This window comes from Lactuca virosa, chromosome 9, assembly GCF_052849685.1.
Source record: "Lactuca virosa cultivar CGN04683 chromosome 9, Lactuca_virosa_CGN04683_v6, whole genome shotgun sequence".
Lineage (NCBI taxonomy): Eukaryota > Viridiplantae > Streptophyta > Magnoliopsida > Asterales > Asteraceae > Lactuca > Lactuca virosa.
Window position 1 is genome coordinate 272,211,700 of NC_136434.1, and position 23,711 is coordinate 272,235,410.

Here is a 23,711-nt window from a genome sequence, read left to right on the forward strand (position 1 = left end):
ACAAAACCTTTGTATAGTATGTTCTATTTGAAAACCCTGGCTACCACCAATATGTATAGTATGTTCTGTTTGAAAACCCTGGCTACCACCAGTATGTATAGTATGTTCTGTTTGAAAACCCTGGCTACCACCAGTATGTATAGTATGTTCTGTTTGTAAACTCTAGCTACCACCAGTATGTATAGTAGTTTCATTACTTAAAATAGAACTAATGAAGAATGTAATCCCGTAAACAAATGGTTAGTTTATACTTATTGTGAGTCGTATAACCATGCTTGATATGACCTAGTGACCTTTACGACGTTCTTCAAGTGTCGGTTAAATGACATTTGTTACCCCAGGCATGCCTGCCTAACTGTAGCTAGCAGTTCAGGTGTGGGATTGTCAGTCCCGAATAGATCTATTCACAAATCTCACGCTCTCCCTCCAGGAGACTCTGGTTATACTATGATAGGATTTAACCTGTGCCTAAAAGGGTACAATTGAAGTGTTGTCTCACAATCCTGTATTAACTAGTTTATGTGTTGTTCTGTATTGTTCTCTTGTATTTGAATCTGTTGTATATTGTATAAGGTAATAATTATACTTAAATAATTATTAAATGTTGTACTCTTGTAGTAATGTATATCATAAACTAAATCTGTCATCGTTTATATGTTTACCCATGTATGTAATCTGAATCGGTAAAAGCTGTGTATTGAATTCCCCAAACTATACCCATTATAGTTTGCTTGAAATGTTATGTACTTGGTTTGTAAATTGTTCTGAAAATTATGCAATTAGGTTTCCAAGATAAAAGTGTCCTTCATGCTCAACATAGTACAAAAGGGATAAAATATCTAAATATTTTATAAAACGTGGAAATCATTTGACTGTATCGATTGCATAAGTTGTAAACTTGTTAAATCATTTGTGTTTGGCTTGTATTCCCCCTGAAAACATTAAAAATCATCAAAGCGTAGGGATATGAACTCACTGTTAGTTGTGTACAAGCGTCGAATCAACGGACTGAAATGAAAACCCTCGAGTTGTAGTGTGTGGCACTTAACGGAATCCTAACAACAATTAAATACATATATGTATCTAAATTAGCAATTTCGTTAGATAAAGTGTTAGATAAACACTTGCTTTCAGTTAAGGAATGTTACCGGGACTTGATTGAATCGAGGAAAGTGGGTTTTCAGTCTAATGCACCACTTAGGAAGTGTGTACGGTCGTGAATGGGGTTTACGGTCGTGAACTGTCTCTCGAAGGGTGTACGGCCATTGAAGGTTTGAAGTGTATACGGTCGTAAACTGGTGTACGATCAATGAAGATTTGCAGACTTGAAGGGTGTACGGCCGTACACTCAAGAACGTGTTCTAGATGTTCCGAAATGACCCCCAATGGTGATTCTCGATGTTTTCCCGAAGAATAAGGGTGTTTTTGGGGTGTACGGTCAAGAGTTTAGAGAGAGAAGGAGAGAGTGTTCGGCCATAAAAGTGTAAATGAGGGGGTAGGGTCTCGTATTTATAGGGATTTTCGTGGTCGGTGGTGGGGTCCACCCGACGTTGGCTGTAAACGAGTGTACGGTCGTACACGGGTTTACGGCCGTAAACTCACTTAGGCCGAAAACTCACTTAGGCCGAAAACCGTTTGATTTTTCAAGAAGATTCAGGTTTTTCGCGCGATCTTTGGTTCCGATTCGTATAAAATTTTAATTATATAAAACTAGATGATCTTCTAAACCACGAAGTTTGACGGAAACTTAATAAAATTCAATTTTTATTAACGGTAATCGGTTAATGGAAACGGAAAAAGGTTCGGGTTGTCACATCATCCCCCCGTTAGAAGGAATTTCGTCCCGAAATTCAAACACTGAATACAAATCATGGATTCGGAAATAGATGAGGGTACTTCTGTTTCATTGAATCTTCGCGCTCGCAAGTGAATTTTAAGTCCCCGCTTGGCATTCTAGCGAACCTTCACTACCGGGATACGGCTTTGTTTCGTTCGTTTGACTTCCCGATCCATGATTTCTATGGGCTCTTCCACGAAGTGTAAGCTCTCGTCTAGTTCGATCTCATCGAGGGGTATCATAAGTGTCTCATCGGACACACACTTCTTTACGTTCGACACGTGAAAGACGGGATGTACGTTGCTAAGTTCTCGTGGTAGACGAAGTTTGTATGCTACGGGACCGATCCTAGCGAGGATATCGAATGGTCTCTTGGATTTAGCTTTCCATGCTTTCCGAAGCGTATCATGCCCTTCCAGGGTGAGACCTTCAAGAGAAAACGGTCACCAACCTGGAACTCCAAGGGTTTTCGTCTCTTATCAGCGTAGCTCTTTTGTCTATCTCTTGCAGCCTTTAATTATTCCCGGATTTGTACGATCTTTTCAGTAGTCTCTCGGATGATTTTTGGGCCTGTGAGAGTGCTATCAGGGATTTGACCCTTGCCTAGCTGCGTGTCACCCACCTCAGCCCAGCACAGAGGGGATCTGCACTTACGTCCATAGAGGGCTTCGAACGGCGCAGCCTTGATGCTGGTATGGTAGTTGTTGTTGTAGGAAAATTCGACCAAGGGCAAATGAGTGTCCCACGACATGCCAAAGTCGATGACGCAGGCTCTCAACATATCTTCCAATGTTTGAATGGTTCTCTCACTCTGCCCATCTGTCTGTGGATAGTAAGCTGTGCTCATATCCATCTTAGTTCGAAGAGCCTTCTGTAGTGACTGCCAAAATCTCGAGGTAAACCTGCTATCTCGATCGGAGATAATGGATACAGGTACACAATGCAGGCAGACTATATCTCGAAGGTAGATTTGTGTAAGTCTCTCCATTTTGAAGTTTTCTTTGATTGGCAGGAAGTGGGCGGATTTAGTTAGTCGATCGACAATTACCCAGATGGCGTCGTGCCCACTCGGAGACTTGGGCAACTTAGTGACGAAATCCATTGTAATCATTTCCCACTTCCACTCAGGTATTTTTGGATGCTGGAGTAGACCTGAGGGCTTTTGATATTCCACCTTCACCTTGGCGCAAGTCAGGCACTTGCCCACAAAGGTATCGATCTCTACTTTCATGTTCGGCCACCAATAGAGTTGTTTGAGATCCAAATACATCTTATCTGAACCTGGGTGAACGGAGTATCTAGTCTTGTGAGCTTCGTTCATGACAACCTCCCTGTAACCGCTGTACTTCGGGTTCTAGATCCGGTTCATGAAATAGTAAACTCCATCTCCTTTGACCTCTAAGTTCTTTTCCATTCCTCTCAAGGCTTCATCCGACATGTTCTCTGGTTTTAAGGCTTCCAGCTGAGCCTATCTGATTTGAGCGGATAAAGGGGAATGGATGGTCATTGTCAGTGCCTTTACTTTACGACCTGAATACTCTTTTCGGCTGAGGGCATCCGCTACCACATTGGCCTTGTCGGGATGATAGCGTATTTCGCACTCGTAATCACTGAGTAGCTCTATCCATCGCCGCTATCGCATGTTCAACTCTTTCTGATCGAAGATATGTTGTAGGCTCTTATGGTCGGTGAAGACAGTGCACTTGGTTCCGTAGAGATAATGTCTCCAAATATTTAACGCAAAGACCACTGCTCCCAACTCTAGATCGTGAGTTGTATAATTGATTTCGTGTGTTTTCAGCTGTCTCGAGGCATAGGCAATAACCTTTCCTCGTTGCATGAGCACACAGCCTAGGCCCTGATTGGATGCATCACAGTAGACAACGACATCCTCCGTCCCTTCGGGCAGGGACAAGATAGGTGCGCTGCATAGGGCCTGCTTCAATGTTTGAAACGCAGTGTCTTGCTTTTCTCCCCAACTAATGGTTACACCTTTCTGAGTCAGGGTGGTTAATGGCTTAGCAATTCTGGAGAAATTCTGGATAAATCTGCGATAATTGCCAGCGAGACCCAAGAATTGACGGATTTCTGTGGGCGTCTTTGGTGCTGACCAATTCTCAATCGCTTTGATCTTGGAAGGGTCCACGTGTATGCCTTCCTCGCTAACCACGTGACCAAGGAAGGTTACTTTTTTGATCCAGAATTCGCACTTTGAAAACTTTGCATAGAGCTTCTCCGCCCTTAGAGTTTCTAGCACTAGTCTCAAGTGTTGTCTATGGTCTTCCTCACTCCGAGAGTAGACAAGTATATCATCAATGAATACGATTACGAACTTGTCTAGGAAAGGGTGGTACACCCGATTCATCAGATCCATGAATACCGCCGGTGCGTTGGTTAGACCAAAGGGCATTACTACAAACTCGTAGTGTCCATAACGAGTTCGGAATGTTGTCTTGGGAACATCATTCTCATGAACTCGCAACTGATGGTACCCTGATCTTAGGTCTATTTTTGAGAAGTAACTGGCTCCCTAAAGTTGATCGAAGAGGTCGTCGATTCTGGGTAAGGGGTAACGGTTTTTGACGGTAAGCTTTTTCAGTTCACGGTAATCAATGCACATATGAAAAGATCCATCCTTCTTTTTCACGAACAAGATCGGGGCTCCCCAGGGTGAGGAAGTTGGTTTGATGAATCCTTTGTTGAGCAGCTCATTGAGCTGACTTGATAACTCTTGCATTTCTGGTGGCGCTAGATGGTATGGGGATTTAGCTACAGGAGTAGCTCCGGGAATTAAGTCGATACGGAACTCGACTTGGCGCACGGGAGGGATTCCGGGAAGATCTTCGGGGAAGACATCAGGAAAGTTGCAGACTTCAGGGATGCTCTCGAGGTCCTTAACTTCCTGTTTTTCATTAACAACATGAGCTAGGAATGCATGGCACTCCTTTCGCAGATATTTCTGAGCTCGAATGCAGGAAATGATACGAAGGTTCGAACTGAGTTTATCACCATAAATAGTGAGGGCTTCGCCAGAGGGAATATTGAGACGGATGGCTTTTTCGTAGGAAAGGATATCAGCACGATTGGGGCTCAACCAATCCATGGCGACGATGATATAGAAGCTTTTTATGGAAACTGGTATAAGATCGATGGAAAAGGAGTGGTCGTTTAGGGTAAGGGTACAACCTATGAATATGTCGTTAGTGCTCTCTTTCTTTCCGTTAGCCATCTTGACGGTAAATGTTTCGGTTAAAGGTTGGGATTTACACTTGAGTAGATGTTTAAATGCATGACTAACAAAACTTCTCTCCGGACCATAATAAAAAAGAATGCATGCATAAGAGTTGTCGGGGAGGAACGTACCCGTAACAACGGTGGGATCAACAACTGCCTCCTCCTGGCCCATCGCTAGCACTCTCCCCGCGTTGTCAGCTGTTGTTGCCTTGGGGCAATTTCTCTTGAAATGCCCAACCTCCCCACAGCCATAACAGGCTTGACCAGCGCCCGCTCCAGGAGCCTGATCGGTTGGTTGGACTGGTGCCTTGCAGAATCGAGCTGTGTGTCCCTTCTTACCACAGCTGTTGCACAAAATCTCCCGGCACTGGCCATGATGGTGGAAGTTGCACTTGTCGCACTTTGGAAGAGTACCAGCATACCTACTGGTAGGTGCTTGGGTGGTTGGAACAGTAGCAGGAGTAGTAGCAGCGTGGACTGCCACTGTTTGCTGTTTCTTGGAGGGCTCCTGCGAAGACTGGCCCTTTCGTTTGTTCCAGAACTTTTTCTTCCCACCACTTGCCTTTGGTGGTTCGGGAACAGTCGTGGCTACATCAAGATCAACCCCGTGATCTATCAGGGTCTGCGCCAGGCACTTGGCGCTGTCAAATGTAGAAGGCTTAACAGCCAAAACATTTCCTTGCGTTGGGGGCGTCAATCCCCAAATGTATCTTTCTATCTTCTTGCTTTTCGGGGTGACCATTCCCGGACATAGAAGAGCCAGATCGCAGAATCTAGCTGTGTAAGCGGCAATGTCGGAACCCTTCATCTTCAGGTTCCAGATCTCGTGCTCTAACTTCTGCATCTCGTCCCTTGGGCAGTACTTAGCAAGCATGAGTTCTTTTAAGCTTTCCCAACTCATGGCATTCGCTACCGGCAGGGTTAGGGATTTGACTCGACCGTTCCACCAGGTCAATGCTCTGTCGGTGAAGGTGCAGGCGGCGAACTTCACCTTGTTTGCCTCAAAACAAGCGCAGATTTTTGAAAATGGATTCGATCTTCTCGAACCACCAGGTTAAGGCAATGACTCCTCCATTGCCGTCGAAGGATTTGGGTTTCGCATTCATGAAATCCTTATAAGAACACTCCTTTTGATGTCCCTGATCACCGAGATTCTGGTGATGAGTACCACCTCCGGATCCACTAGCCCCACCGGGGTTTATTTGTGTCATTGTTGCAGTCACGACGGCTGTAACTGCTGCCTGGAACATGGCAGGATCGAACTGAGGAGGTGGTGGCGGCGGAGTGTCGTTATTCTTCCTGTTGGGTCTATTTCTAGGAGGCATCTTTTTCTAAAAATAATCAGGAAGAAGAGGATGGTAAGTCCCCTAGATCTTAAATCAAGAGATATGAAACAAGATATATCTAAACCTGATAGATAAAGTGTTCTACTAAGCGATAAACAAAGAATGGTTACTAATGCAAGTAAACTATCGCTAGAAAGAAATAAGTAGCAACACTTGGAATGAATCTCTATATTGTATTTGGCTCTATCTAAAATACTCCTATAGTATTTTAAGTTGTATGCTCTGTTCTATCGATATCTTGATGTATAGAGCTTGGTAAGTTTTAGGCTTGTTGCAACACCATGACCACTCCCAGACACATGTTGTTCATGTCTCAAATAAATATAGTTGATCAGGCTATATTGATCCCAGACATGATTACATAACTATCCAGGTTTAGCCATAGTGTCCAACATCCAAATACTTTTGTTTTGTTCTACTTATGATATTGTTTCTGGTACTTATGTATACTTGTATACTTCTTATAAAATACTTATATTTTAAAAGTATACTTTTAGTTCAGAGCACTTCGGCCCGATAATGTTTATAGTTGTATACCATGTAAGGTTTGGTATACTTAGTTCACTATAAACAAGAGCTCTGATACCAATCTGTCACACCCCCAAACCGGAACGGCGGAAACGTTCGAGGGTGGATGACGTCATATGTAGTATCATAACAATTACATCATAGTAATCATAGTAAACAAAACCATTACATTGAATACATACATAAAAAGGTATTTACATCTGTTTAGTTCTTGTTTTTATGCATCAAAAGTATAACAAAAGTAAAAGACGTGACTCTATATGCTCCGTCTTCTCAAAACTCCAGGAGATACCTGTCTACTGATTCCCTGAGAATACAAATAGTTTTGAAAGAGTATCAGCATAAAGCTGGTGAGTTCATAAGCGGTGTTTTTGTAATGAAAACCTGTTGATGACTCTGAAAAAATGTTCGTATATTTCCAAGAAAATCCAATATTTTCTTTAGTAAAAGTGTGATAATATTAGTTCCATCTATAACTACTTAGTTTATGCTAGCTACATATAAACCAATATCGAACAGACAGTTGATTATGTGGATCTTCCCTAAGCCCACAACCAAACAAGGAACAGGAAATGAGGCGGAAACCACAAATTCTACAGTCTATCGAATATTCTCCATACGTAGCCCTAATGCCTAAACTAAGTAATTATAGAATTAACTATGAATGTTTGTTACTGTATCCTGTTGTAGTATAAGAAAAACATTAGTTTGTATGTATGGTTAGTACCAATCGTAGTATGTGTGTATTCTTGTACAAAACCTTTGTATAGTATGTTCTATTTGAAAACCCTGGCTACCACCAATATGTATAGTATGTTATGTTTGAAAACCCTGGCTACCACCAGTATGTATAGTATGTTCTGTTTGAAAATCCTGGCTACCACCAGTATGTATAGTATGTTTTGTTTGAAAACTCTGGCTACCACCAGTATGTATAGTAGTTTCATTACTTAAAATAAAACTAATGAAGAATGTAATCCCGTAAACAAATGGTTAGTTTATACTTATTGTAAGTCGTATAACCATGCTTGATATGACCTAGTGACCTTTACAACGTTCTTCAAGTGTCGGTTAAATGAAATTTGTCACCCCAGACATGCCTGCCTAACTGTAGCTAGCAGTTCAGGTGTGGGATTGTCAGCCCCAAATAGATCTATTCACAAATCTCACGCTCTCCCTCCAGGAGACTCTGGTTATACTATGATAGGATTTAACCTGTGCCTAAAAGGGTACAATTGAAGTGTTGTCTCACAATCCTGTATTAACTAGTTTATGTGTTGTTCTGTATTGTTCTCTTGTATTTGAATCCGTTGTATACTGTATAAGGTAATAATTATACTTAAATAATTATTAAATGTTGTACTGTTGTAGTAATGTATATCATAAACTAAATATGTCATCGTTTATATGTTTACCCATGTATGTAATCTGAATCGGTAAAAGCTGTGTATTGAATTCCCCAAACTATACCCATTATAGTTTGCTTGAAATGTTATGTACTTGGTTTGTAAATTGTTCTGAAAATTATGCAATTAGGTTTCCAAGATAAAAGTGTCCTTCATGCTCAACATAGTACAAAAGGGATAAAATATCTAAATATTTTATAAAACGTGGAAATCATTTGACTGTATCGATTGCATAAGTTTTAAACTTGTTAAAATCATTTGTGTTTGGCTTGTATTCCCCCCTAAAAACATTAAAAATCATAAAAGCGTATGGGTATGAACTCACTGTTAGTTGTGTACAAGCGTCGAATCAACGGACTGAAATGAAAACCCTCGAGTTGTAGTGTGTGGCACTTAACGGAATCCTAACAACAATTAAATACATATATGTATCTAAATTAGCGATTCTGTTAGATAAAGTTTTAGATAAACACTTGCTTTCGGTTAAGGAATGTTACCGGGACTTGATTGAATCGAGGAAAGTGGGTTTTCAGTCTAATGCACCACTTAGGAAGTGTGTACGGCCGTGAATGGGGTTTACGTCCGCGAAGGGAGTTTACGGCCGTAAACTGTTTACAGCCGTGAACTGTCTCTCGAAGCGTGTACGGCCTTTGAAGGTTTGAAGTGTGTACGGCCGTAAACTGGTGTACGGTCAATGAAGATTTACAGACTTGAAGGGTGTACGGCCGTACACTCAAGAACGAGGATGCTGGATTCAACGAAAAACGTGTTCTATATGTTCCGAAATGATCCCCAATGGTGATTCTCGATGTTTTCCGAAAGAATAAGGGTGTTTTTGGGGTGTACGGTCAAGAGTTTAGAGAGAGAAGGAGAGAGTGTTCGGCCAGAAAAGTGTAAATGAGGGGGTAAGGTCTCATATTTATCGGGGTTTTCGTGGTCGGTGGTGGGGTCCACCCGACGTCGGCCGTAAACGAGTGTACGGTCGTACACGGGTTTACGGCCGTAAACTCACTTAGGCCGAAAACCGTTTGATTTTCCAAGAAGATTTGGGTTTTTCGCGCGATCTTTGGTTCCGATTCGTATAAAAATTTAATTATATAAAACTAGATGATCTTCTAAACCACGAAGTTTGACGGAAACTTAATAAAATTCAATTTTTATTAACGGTAATCGGTTAATGGAAACGGAAAAAGGTTCGGGTTGTCACAGTTCCTGAAAAATGGATATGGTCTGCCGGTTAGATGAAGAACAGCGATTCTAATTTTGATCGATGGTGGCGTCGACTTCAATCGACTCCTGAAAATCCAGGCGGCCATTGGTGTTTAACTAACAAAAGCAAGCAAAAGTGGTGGTGCTCGTGGTTGTTCAATCGATGGGAAGCACATGTTGGTCACGAAGTACTATCAAACCACCAGACGCAAAGTCGAGAAAGGGAGGTTTGACCGAAATTAGAGAAAATAGGGAACAAATGGAGAAGAAAAACATGAATTGGGAGTGAAATCCATCTATGAGCAGTGGGATATCGGGTTAAGAGTCGATCGCCACCAATCCAATTCTTATTGGGTAACAGGGTCGGTAAAATCCCACAGACATACATGTGTCCAGGACACTAATCTACAACTGCTGGAAAAAAAAAACAAAAAATAGAAGTGGTCCAATCAAAAGAGAGTACTATTCATAAAGGGTGCTCTCTTTTAATATATTATATAATTATGTGATATTGAATTGTTTCACATAATACAACTCAATAATTCTTGAAGAATTCTGGCAAGATTCTCTAAGAATATACAAAAAATGTATAATATATACTACATTCTTTAAGAATCTCTTTGTCAAAAGGGTAAACTAAAAAACAAAAACCCTACATTTTTCCCCAATATTTGTCATTTTTTATCATCTATGTTCATCTTCAACTAGTCAACACTATCTGCAACATTCTTTAACCATTATTCCTCTTTTTTCAGCCTATCATTCTTAAAGAATAGGATGGTTTCAGTAGTTCATTCTTAAAGAATACGCTGCATCACGACCAACAAAACATCATTTTACCTATTTTTATCATGTACATAAGTGAAAAAATGAGATCTAAACATCTAAAGATGCAATTGTAGGATACCATCTAATTGGTGCGATTAGAAATGAAGATAAGGTCTTTAATATGCATAATAAATAATAAAGAAAAATGATATGAATATATGCGGTGACTTCTAAATTGGCTGCTCCAAAAATGATATGAATATATGCAATGTCTTCTACATTGGTTGGTCTAGTTGTATTGTGAGAGTGGTAGCAACATTTGGAAGGTGTATAGTCCAATCACGAGGGCCTATAAATAGATAGAAAAAATCCCTTTAGCTCTCACAAGGCAATATCATAGATCAGTTTTTACTATTTACCACTCTTAAGCTGAATTCTAAGCCATTATAATTGCAAGCATTGCAAAACCTTTGAAAATAATGAAAAGCTAAATGGATACTTCATGATAGAATTACCTGATATTTGCAACCTACAACAAGACGATTATCACCTGATCCAACAAATAAAAAGCTAAATATTCCTTGAGAAGGACCAACAATTAGACAAGACACATGTATTTCATGTGCAATTTATACACATAGTGAAAAATATACCTTTATTCTTAAAGAATACCATTATCATATGTTGGTTTCAGTCTTTCAATCTTAGAGAATATGAAAACCTGTAGGAGATTTTCGAAAAGGTGCGATCATCTGGTGAAGATTAAGAATAATAAACGCATAAATTAAGATTAAAGATTAAGAAATGAGCATACAACAGAAGAACACAACTGGAGATTAAGCAACAATTATACGATTCTTTGTCTAATAATTAAAAGTTAGTTTTTTTAGAACGACATGCATAAAAAAGAGCCAACTTTTAGCTGGACAAAGAAACAATGAGTTCTCCGTAAGAGAAAATAACAAAAAAGACCTAAAACAAACCAAAACATGAAAACATGAAAGAGCTAAAACTACAAGACAGAGCACCAAAGTAACAAGAGCTTTGATCGACAACCACAAAAATAGCAAAACACTCTTGGGACTACACTAATAAAATCAACCTATATGCATTTTGTTTGCCAAAAATATTCCTCAAAATCAATGGGAAACTCCATCACTTTTCTAAAACTAATTTGACACCAACATCTTAAAACGAAAAGGGGCAAAAAAAAGTCAATAAACCCCCTTCACCAAAAAACCAAATTCACCAATGCATCAAAACCAAAGCATAGAAGAGGAGAGTCTTCAACCACCAAATGATAGGATTGTACTTCGGGACAACCAAGACAACCAGAAATATCAACTGAGATTGTGATCTTCGGAGAGGAACTAGCCCGAAAAATTAAATGGAAAGCAAAATACGCCTGAACCACCAAAAAGCTTTTCCATACATAAACACATTACACCATTCCCTTCAAAAAACGCTTGAACAACGGGGCGAAAAGGAATTTAAATTATCTATGTGGAACCAAAAGAGATACAGTCATTCGAAACAACCAAACTACCAATGGAAAGAATGTCATAGAAAAGATTAGACAATGACGAGAGATTGTACAAATAATATTTGTGTAGATGGTGATCATTTCCATTGGAAAACACTTTTTTGTTTCAAGATTTCACTCAAGCATTTTATCATACACACAATGTGCATTAGAAATTACCAGATACAAACTTGTTTAAACTTAAAACTTTTAATCCAAGAGAATGAATTTGGTTCATATAGGAACGATTTTGTGAAGAATGTCAAAGTAAAGATTATGAGATTATTTCTTACTCTAATTATGAGGATTTCTCTTTGCATTTAAATCTAACTGCGCATCAATTCATCTGTACAAAAAATATGAGAATTTCATAAATATTGATGATGATTCAAATGTTAGGTTTTCGTTAGACCACAAGCCCTAATTTTCAAGGTTCTACCATTGCGTTGCTTAAAAGATTTAGATTACCACTACTCACCATGATTTATCTTTGATTATGTTGTAAAATTAGATGTACGCTTTGACTCTTCCGGTTAAACAGTGGTGACTTGACAGAAATTATATCCCCTACCAGAAAACATTAGTAGAACCTTGAACAAGAACTCAACAGTAAAGAATGAGGAAAAACCATAATACAGTAGTAGCAACTTCAGTTTGCTCCAATGAACACTACATCAAGCCTTTTGACTTATGGGAGACGAGAGGAAGTTTAATCGCACATGGGATGGGAGGGAAGAAGAGAGGATTGAGGAGAAAAACACAAACTTACTGAACCCTTGAATCAAAGTCCTCCTTGATGGTGGTAGAAGGAATTACACTGTCCTCCTCGATCATGGTGGAAGGAATCAAAAATACGGAGAAGTTTTCACGAAGTGGAGGTGAAGTTTTAGGAATTAATTTAGAATCCAGACTTGTTTAATCTAGTTGCACATTGGAGGGAAATTTTCATAAATTTCGTTGGTCGGACATTGGTTGTGATGTATAGATATTGGTGGTGGTGCAAGGGTGGTGATCGAGAAGGGTTTGGCCAACGTGTAGGTTCCAGGAGGCCATAATTATAGGAAATAATCAATCACTTACCATAATTGTGGAGAATTTATATTAAATAATAGTAACTATTATAATCAATAAAATTACAAAATGACCCTTATCAAATGATTGATCTACAATTGGTCGCACAATACATATGATTTATATATATATATATATATATATATATATATATATATATATATATATATATATATATATATATAGACTTACATTATTCTATTCTAACTAATTATTGTGCGGATATCGTATGCTATGAGAATGATAAAGAAAATATGTTGTTTGATAATATAAATACGTTCAATCTTACATAACTATTGTCATTAACACACATTCTAACTAATTAAATCGTCTATAAGGTTATTATACACTTATTATTATTATTCTCATTTCTGTCAAAATGTTTGTCAAAATCTTTATTGGGTTGTATTATGTCAGAATGAAAATGAGTGAAAAACGATGTGTGAGAACAAAAATAAATAATAATTAGCGAGAATGCATGAAAATGACGATATTTTTGTAAGGTTGAACGTATTCGCATTGTTCAACAACTTATTCTCTTAGTAATTTTCATAGCAAACGATATCCGCACAATTTTTGACGCTTTAAGCTTTTCAAAAAATTGCAGCTTTTTCTATTAACAATTTTCATTTTTTTAAAAAAATTTTACTTACATTATTCACACCTTTTGTTTTCAAAAAATTTAGAATGTTTTAGGCTTATTAAAACTTTATATGGTTTTTTATTTTCTATTTTTTCACTTTTTTTCTTCGAAAAAATTTACTTATTTTTTTTAAAACTCTCTTTAAAATTTTTATAAAGTTTCAAATTTTTTACTTATTTTTGTTCATGTTTAACATGTTTTTTATATTTATTTTATAATTTTTAACAAAATAACATTCATAAGTTGTAAAAAAGGAAATGAATTAGATAATCTTGCTTTTTAGAAGTGTGTATCAAATTCACCTATATATTTCAAAATTTCAATTTATTATTAATTTACTATCTATAGAACTTCATTTTTGTTAAATATGAAATGTTTTCATGGTATAACCGTTTATAGATTCTAATTAGGTCATGTATAACTCGAAACCCGTTTCGGATTAACGTATGTATAACTCGAAAATTACCAGTTTTTTTAAAGTCTTTTATGGTATAACCATTTAGAAAATTCGAAGAAAAAATCAAGCATTTTATTTTTGTTTTACAACTTTTTTGACAAATTTTAAACTTTTTTTATTTACATTTTTCAAGTTTTTTTTAAGTCTTTTATCATGTTTCAAACCTTTTACATATGCTTTTTCATGTTTAATATATATTTGTTTACCAAAAACATTTACAAAAAGTTTACAGAAAAAATCTTAAGTAGTAAAAAATATACAGATTTGGATTATCCATTTTTTAGAAGTATGTTTCGAATAAAAGAAAAAACGTCAAAAAGATATGATTAGATAATATAAATTAATAAAACATCAAAAAATAAATTAAAAATAAATGAACAAAACATACAAAAAAACACAATAAACAAAATGAAAAAATAATAGTAAATATCAATTATGATTTTAAATGATTTTAGATAATTTATTTATAAAAATAAAATAATTTGAAAAACAATCTATTTAAATTCATTAAAATAAGGACAAAAGAATATATATATATATATATATATATATATATATATATATATATATATATATATATATATAAATGGGTCCATTTATCCTATCCATACTTCTTTCACAATATATTCATAACCCTTAATCTAATCATTAAGTTTAATTTTTTTCGTTAAATAATTATAATAATTGTTTAATAGTTTAATTTTTTTACCTTTTTGCTATTAACTAATTATAAAATAATGATTAAGAATTTCTTTTAAAATATAAATAATTGATATTTTTTTAGAACAATGTTTTATTTCATTGGATAAAAATATAAAAAAAAGCTATAAATTAAATAAATATGATAAAAATTGCTATAAAAATAATTATAAATTTTAATGAGGGTATGAAACTATGAATAAACCCTTGTTCAATGGGAAATAAGTGATGGACGTGATTTTTTAAGATTTGATGGTTTTTTTTATGTTGCTTTGCATACCCGTTAATTTGAGTTAAATACAAACTCATCTTTATTTGATTTAAAACACATTTTGATTTGATATTTTTGTGATTTTCTTGTTTATCTGTTTTATTTTTTTCATCTGTTGTTTGTTATCTTTTGTTTTATTACTATTAGATTTTATTATTATTATTATTATTATTATTATTATTATAGTTTTTAATTATGTCATTTTAATAAAAACTGACTATCCATGTGTTATGTTTTTCGTTCGGACTATTCTTGTGTTATTTTTTTCGGTCGAATTATCTCTATGTTATTTTTTTGTGCAAACTATTTGTGCTTTATTTTTTTGTTCAGACTATCTTTGTGTTAGTTTCTTGTCCCGTCTATCTCTGTCTTATTATTTTCATTCCGGCTATCACTATGTTATTTTTTCATTCGGAATGATCATGTATTTGTTTTTCATTCGGACTAACCATGAGCATTTTCTTTGTCTAAAAAATTTAAGAATAGTTATATGTTTGTTTGTTTGTGGGTTTTATTTAACGGGTATGGAAATCGCTACAAAATAATAACACCAGATCAAACTAAAAGAATAACACAATAATAGTACGAACGAAAAAAAATAAAATATGGATAGTATTAATGAAAAAAATAACACAATGGTAGTACAAACAAAAAATAACGTATTAATAGTCGAAAAAAATATAGTGATAACTAGAACGAAAAAATAACACAAATATAGTATGAAGGAAAAAAATAATGCATAAATAGTTTGAATGAAAAAATAACATACGAACAGTCTAAAAGAAAACACAAGGATAGTTGGAACGAAAAAATAACAAAAGAATAATCCGTACAAAAAATAACACAAAGAATGAAAAAGTAATATAAGATAATCTGACTGAAAAAAAAAACAACACAAAGATAATCAAAACGAAAAAAATATAACATGGTATAATCCGAACGAACAGATAATACATTAACAGTCTTAACAAATAAAATAAAATAATAATAACATGAATGAAGAAAATAATACAAAACAGTCCGAACGAATAAAATAATATATTTTTATGTTAATAATAATAATAATGAGTTTTATTTATTAAAGTTATTAAAATAATAATAATAATAATAATAATAATAATAATAATAATAATAATAATAACTAGAAAGGTGACCCCCGCGTTGCGGGGGTCGGAAGGTGTCACTTTTGTTTGGAAGTATAGTACATTGTTCTAATTGGTAGCTACAGTAAAGTATGTTGCTTGAGTCAATATTATTTTACTTTGGTGCTTTACAAATGATCTTCTACCACTCTTTGCACCTTCAATATAATTCCGGTCATACTGATAGTCAACGTCGATTGCATCCATCTGCAAACAACATAGAACCATCAATATAACATATTTCATACGAACAACAGTAAAAATTCGTACAACTTGACAGCAACAGATTTTGCTAGCAACAATTTTATCAGATAATGTCATTTTGACATCAATTTGTTCTCAAATGTTTTACTCCTCTTCCTGGAAATGAAATCGAACCCACATAATCTCCTACAGAGTACTGGCTATTGTTTCCCTTCATCTAGTCTCCTGTACGACAGATTCCACACACCTGACCAAGTGGCTGATACCACTCTAAATCTTGATTTGAAGTAAGCTTTGTTGTCTGGGTTTATTGAAAGGTAATTTGCTATTAGAGAACAAAATTTACAACTATAGAACAATAATAAATAAAAAGCGCAAAAGAATATTCAAAAAAAAACTTACAAACAGAAGTTTGAAGTGTTGAAATCTTCATTAAACCTGCAACGAAACGAAACAAACAAAAAATCTGTGAAATATGAAATCAACAACAACTATAAGTATACTTGACTGGGTGAAGTTGAATCCATAACGATGGAGTGTGCCTAGAAAGAAGTAAAAGTAATGTGATTGAAACGAATCAGCTACAAAACTTGTAGTAAATCAAACTTGTAGAGTTGGTAGTATGATTCACATAATCGAGATGTAAGTTATCATGATTACAAATCTAGGGATTAGAGGGATCGAGACACTAATGGTCATCGAACTAACCTCTAAAACTTTGTCAGCCATTAGTCTTGAACAACCTGATATCAAAATGAACCCCTACCATATGTCCGAGTGTTTGCCTAATGAAGCAAAAACATAAATTGGTTATTCTACAAAAGTGCCAATGTATTTACCATGTTGTAAGAAATATAAGTTTAATCTAGGAAGAAGAGATCGATGATACAGTTTTCCAAGTACAAACACACTCTTGACCAGATTTTTCGTTGAGGAGTTTTATCGAGCAGCTGGTGTTCAAAACTTAAAAAAGCACAAAGAACAGAATCAATAAGTTTAGAAAACACTAAAAATCATGAAATTCAGAAACAAATGATGGAATCAAACTGTTCTTACACTCTTTCCTGTCTTCCCTCACCTTCTGTCTCCCCCTGAACCAAATTAGTTTATGGCAGTTGGGTTCGATGACCATCAGTTGCAGCAACAACAATCAATTGCAATAACAACGTGCATCTTGTATGCTTCATATAACCTGATGCAGTTGTCGACTGTAAAAAATAAGTGAAAGACCCTGAGATCAGCTTGCTGGCCCAGCTGAGTTCATCGGTTTGGTATTTAAGTGAGAGAAGGATGAGATCGATGTTGAATATGAACAATCGATTGGGTTATCCTACAAAAGTGAAAGAAGACGGATATGGGTGAGACATAAAGACGTAAAACAGGAAGAGAACAAAATCAGACGAAAAATCAAACACCCAACAAAAAATAAGAATGTTCTCACTCCAGGTTCATTGATAGTTCGATATTTATTAAGGTAAGAAACATTAGACATCCCAAACCATGGACCTAGAGCAACAAACATAGATACATGGCATACCTTCAGGTTTGCAAATCAATGAAAACAATAAGCACAATAGGACATAATGATCTAACATTTAAAGGAGAAAATAACACCTTTTCTTGTATAAAGATGTATGAAAAGCCTTGGGCTCAATAAGAAGTGTTCCTGAAGCAAAAGAGAAACAAAAATTAACATACATATAAATAACTATAGTTATTATTTATTTTTCTTTTTTTAATAGATTTTTAACAATAAATCTTTTATATTTATAATAATTACCAATGAATCCAATCTTCTTTTGCTTCAAAAAACCATGTCTGCCAATAAAATATAATTATATCTATTTTTTAATTACTATTAAATAATTATTGGATTGTTTTTAATTTTTTTATAAAAAATTTACCATATGGTCAAGCTTTCTCTCCATATCAGCGCTGATAAGAGTTTGACAACCCCCCCCCCCCCACGACCACCTTAACAACAGATCCGTCCATTTGTCTGGAAGCAAGCAAAGAGAGTCGACTCAATAGCTATTTCAATATAAAATCACAAAGTTATTATAAAATGCAATATTTAAAAGAAAGGTCATAAAATGGGAATGTTAATCAATAATTCAGGATATGTTATGGGTACCTTACCATTTTGAGCTACCGCAGCTAAAATTAACAAATCAAAATCAATAAGAAATATATTTCATACTCTCATCCTTAATGTATCAGCTGATATATTATACAACACTCTTCTGTGATATGTGTGCAGGTTGAGATTTTTGTTAACATAGGAACATAAACATTTTTTATTAATTGAGACACTAATTACATAAATCTGATACATATATATATATATATATATATATATATATATATATATATATATATATACAACCTCCAACCATCACAACCCTTCAAGATGACAATTAATTTTAACTGCTATAACTACCTTTAACCACCGTATAAGTGACTTATATAACAACTAACTGATAACAAAATCTAACAGTCATAACCAAGCATATTAAATGTCAAGATTACCCTTCAACATTACAAAGAACAAATAATCATTTTAACCAATAATTGCTGGTGCTCTAGTCTAATCCAAAAGATAAGGGTGTTCTGGTACAGGAAGTCCAATTAACGCATACTAAAAAGAAGCTAGTTTTCATATTACAATATAGAATGTTCTTTAATATTCCCATGAGGATTATACAAAACGACAATCGTACATAGAAAGTCACATATAAAATAAAAACTATAAGATTAATGAAACAAATGTTTAAAGTTTACCACTTTTGTCCAAAAACAGGTTTCCATCTGCTAATGTTTTAGACATGTGTTGAAAAACCCCAAATTAAGCTTTCAACACTGAAAATAGAATCCAATAACGACTATTAACTGTTGTTGCCCAAATTGTGCCTACATATACATTTTTATCAAGACTCCATTATATTTTGTGAGTTTGGTTATTCAAAAAATCAAATCAATCATTATATTGAATAAAAGTTAAAGTTTATAAATTAAACTAACCATTGCTGGTAAGCTTGTGGTTTGAGACCCAAAATTGCAAGCCTTCCATTTGACCTGCATCATACTTCCAATTTTTTTGCTTCATAATAATTATATTAAATTAATAGAAACTTCAAAAAATATTTTCTTTAACATTCAAAGACTGGATGGCAAAAGAAACCTTATGAGCTGGTTACAATCGTTGTGAATGCCTCAAAGGTATTTCATCGAACATGTGGTAAGCAAAGCTGATAAGAAGAGCAAATTCCAATCTCAGAAACAAAGTAGAGAAAGCAGACAGAGTTGGTAGAAAAAGAAAGTGTTGATTGAAGTCAAAATCAATTACCCAACTGAATCCATTGTACTCATCTGCTCCCTTCACAATTTCTTTTCCAAAACCCATGGCGTGTTTCTAGGTCTGTAATCATCAAAATTACAGAAATCATACCAACAGGAAAAAAAACTTGTTGGACATCATTTACCTACAGTGGAAACTTGCTTTAGGAGATGAAATCATTTAGGAGATGAAGTCATTAACTGCTTATTCGAAATCTCGTGCTGAGAGAAGAAACAATACCTTTCGCACCTGTGTGTAGAGTGAAACAGTCCTCCAATCCCACATATGTTGAAGAAGAAGGGAAAACGAAGAGTAAATGACCGAAATTCAAGGCTCGCAAGGCATGAGAGAAGTCCATGTCGGTGGATTCCTGTCCAATATCGGTTCTCTATCGGTAGGTGTCGTAGAAACCTAATTTTGATGTCGTGTTGAAGGAGATGTCCAGATACAACAAACACACATGAAGAAACCACACTGGGAAGAAAAATGCATAGAGCCATAATCGATTACAGAAAGAAAGAGATACGATTTCTGGAAAAGAAAGAGATAGAGGAACATATAAAGTGAGAGGGAGAGAGAGAGAGAGAGAGAGAGAGAGAGAATCAACTGGTATTGGTTTTGTGAAGAGGAGAATCGATTTGAGGTAGCGGTGGTGGAAGGACCAAAAGAAGCGGTAGGAGAATCGATCGTTGATAATCACATAAACCTAGAGGAAAAAGTGTTTATGACGCCGTTAATAGAGAGAATCGATCGTTGATAATCATCCACTTAAAAATCAATCACAGAGCATGAAACACATACCGATTCAGCCATAAGTCGGAAGCCCTAAATCGTCGATTTGAACGTGGAACATCCGGTGGTGGGGGCCAGGCGTGGAACATCCGGTGGTGAGGCGGTGAAAGAAAGAGAAGAAGGCACGTATGTTCGTCGTGTCAGAAGCCGATGACTACGCGTACGTAAAAACGACACGTCTCTACTAACAATATAGATATGACAAAAAAACCCATCAAGATACAAAAAGACAGCGACCTACAGGAAATGTAAGTTAAGGGACGAAAATAGACAAATATAGGCCAGGTTTACTGTTCTTTTTCTTCACAATCTTAATATATATAGAATGACCAAATTGCAATTTCAATAAAGAAGTGGACCAATTCAGATCTACAGCAAATTAGGGGCCCATAAGGATGTTCAATGAATCGAAGTAGAGGAACCAATTTTAAAAATGGCTTAAAAGGACTCCTGAAAAAGAAGGCAAAATATTAATAAGTAGAAGGATCGAAATTTTTAATATATATAAGTAGAAGGGCCGAAATTGACCAAAAAGGTTTCTGTTTAATGTTACTTTTTTTCATATCTTTAATATATATATAATAATAATAATAATAATAATTAAAAATCAAATTAAAAAAATAAAAATAACAAAAAGTAAAAAGAAAAAAAACTCTAAAATGAAGGGGATAATAACAGGGTGGACGCTGACCAATCAGGAGTATCATTTGTCTGATCCTTCAGGGATGAAACACGTGGACCTCTTTTATTCATCTGCCCATGACCTGGCACAGTTGTGTCAGCAAGTAATAATTTTACTGGCACAGTCGTCCTCTCAACCTTTCAAAACACCAACCAAAATAAATGTCAATGGAACCGCATATTATTGAATTTAATTAATAATATTTGTTTGTTGAGTTTTTGTTATATATATAGCAGAAAAAATTATCTAATTTTAAAATAATATATCCGTCTCAAAATTATTATCCCCAAACAAAAAACATATATCAATAAACATTAATTACAACTAACTTTATTAAATAAAATGATAGTTTACACTTTTGTTGCAATTAGTTTCATAGTAATTTAATTAATAATGAGTATTTTGATAAAAAAAAATATTTATTTTTAAAATTAGATTATTATTTTGGAACAAACCAAAAAAAACATGAACTATTAATATGAGACGAACATAATAGAATCTTGTAGATTGAAGAAAGTTAAAATGTCAATAACAATTAACAAATAAACCATACGTTGTTATATTTAAAAAAAATTATCTTTATGAATTTTTATGTTTTTTGTTATTCAAGATTAAAAATGTAATTTAGTAACCGAAATAAAACAATCAATGAAAAAAAAAAAAAAGATGCTATCGAGCGGACCCACGTTAGCTCCGGTCAATAAACACAATTAAAAAGCATGTTTTTTTTTTCTTCTGAAAGTGACTTCTCCAAATCAATCGAAGGCATTAAATATTTACCTAAACTTTTAAGTTGTTGAGTGGATATTGCCTTAGACTAAAATTGCTTATGACTCAGTATTGAAACTTAAATGTTATATTAATTTTTATATATAGGATTGAAACTTAAATGTTATATTATTTTTTATATATAGCGGGTGTTTGGATAGGGAAAAAATAGGCTGCTTATTGTTTATTGCTTAATCTCACCGCAATAAACAAATTTAAGTATTTGGATAAGAGTTTTTAAAAATCAGCTTATTGCAGTGGGAATAAGCCAAATAAACTGATTTTAATAAGCAATGGGGGAATGTTTATTGCTTATTGTTTATTGGTAATTTTACTCATATAAACTGTTTTGTTTGTCAAACACTTCAAATGCTTATTGCTTATTGCTTATTCTCACCGCAATAAGCAAATCCAAACACATTTTAAAAAAGTGTTTATTCACACCGCAATAAGCAAATAAGCAATAAGCTAATAAGCTAAAAACTATTTATCCAAACACCCCCATAATGGCTTTAACTTTTTTTTAGCTTTTTTTCTTTTGAAACTGTCACACCCCGGACCAGACGGCGGAAACGTCCGGAGGCGGGTGAGTTCATTGTACAGTATCATAACAATTGAATATAAATGAAACAGAGCAATCCAAACATCATAAATTGAGATAACAAACTTACATTGTTTACATATTGTATTTGTTCTTCGAGTTACACAAAAGAGACATAAGCAGAAAATTCCAAACTACAGCTAAATAGTCCTGCATCCGCGTCCCTTGTTACCTGCTTACTAGATCCCTGAGAATACAAGTCGTTTTGAAAAGCGTCAACTAACAAGTTGGTGAGTTCATAAGCATTTTTGTATAAAATTGTTTACTCTTGTTTAGAATCGTTCTTATTGTACTTTCAGAAAATCCGATATTTTCTATGAAATCGTTTGAAGCCTTGCTTTGAAAATCATGGACATATGTGTGCATGTCGTTACTTTTGTTCATCCTTATAAGGAGTGATTTTGAAAAGTAGTGTGATTTGTAAAGGCGAGCTGTATTCGAGAATAGTTCTTTTGAATAGTAATAGCCAACCGTTTCCAGAAAATCTTTTATTTTCAAAAAGAGAATATAGTTGAAATCATGTTCTTCTTATCGAGTAAAATTGAGTGTGCGTTCTAGTTTATCGTTATCGAAATCGTATAAAATCGTTTTCTCCAGAAAATCCTATATTTTTTGTTATAAAATATTCGTAAGTTCTGTTTCCAACTGTGTATACTTGCATATGTGTGTGTTAATTTATCGTTTTCAAAATCGTTTACAAACGTTTTCCATAAAGTCCTACGTTTTCTGATTTGTAAAATAGCAGTATTAGGACTCCATACTTGTTAGATGAAAGAATCGACATGGCAATTGTGGACATTCTACGCGATGAAAAAGGACAGTCAACACAACAAATGCGGACCATCATTTATCATGTGTAGGACAGTCAACACAACGTGCCAAAAATTATTTATGAGATTTTTCCTTGCATAAATTTCTAGATAACATGACATATTCTAGTGAGTCGTTATAACCATACTAATATGACAGAAGCCTGTTTTTGGCGTTTCTCAGGCGCCCTCGTTTTGGAAAAGACATTTGTCACCCTAGACTGGCCGGTCTAGCTGTAGCGAACAGCGAAGGAGCGGGGTGTCAACCCCGTATAGATCTATACTTAAATTCCTGCTCTCCCTTCAGGAGACTCTGGCTATAACTCCTTACAGGACTTTAGACGTACACTAATATTTTTATATTTAGGTACTTTTGAGATTTGTC

At 35.0% G+C, this 23,711-nt stretch overlaps 2 long non-coding RNA genes across 3 annotated transcripts; both read right to left on the bottom strand.

Annotated features, from left to right (window-relative positions):
• Nucleotides 1-17,498: 17,498 nt before the first annotated feature.
• LOC145135519 (uncharacterized) lies at nucleotides 17,499-18,286 on the bottom strand. Its single transcript, XR_013719867.1, has 4 exons — nucleotides 18,242-18,286; nucleotides 18,118-18,155; nucleotides 17,952-18,003; nucleotides 17,499-17,667 (listed from the first exon to the last, which is right to left on the bottom strand). It is a non-coding gene; the product is annotated as an uncharacterized LOC145135519 (long non-coding RNA).
• Nucleotides 18,287-19,226: 940 nt separating this feature from the next.
• On the bottom strand, nucleotides 19,227-19,805 carry LOC145135725 (uncharacterized). 2 transcript variants are annotated; one of them, XR_013720002.1, is made up of 4 exons: nucleotides 19,684-19,805; nucleotides 19,519-19,585; nucleotides 19,359-19,422; nucleotides 19,227-19,247 (listed from the first exon to the last, which is right to left on the bottom strand). It is a non-coding gene; the product is annotated as an uncharacterized LOC145135725 (long non-coding RNA). The 2 variants fall into 2 exon arrangements; XR_013720001.1 differs by having other exon boundaries at nucleotides 19,231-19,247; nucleotides 19,359-19,412.
• Nucleotides 19,806-23,711: the final 3,906 nt, after the last annotated feature.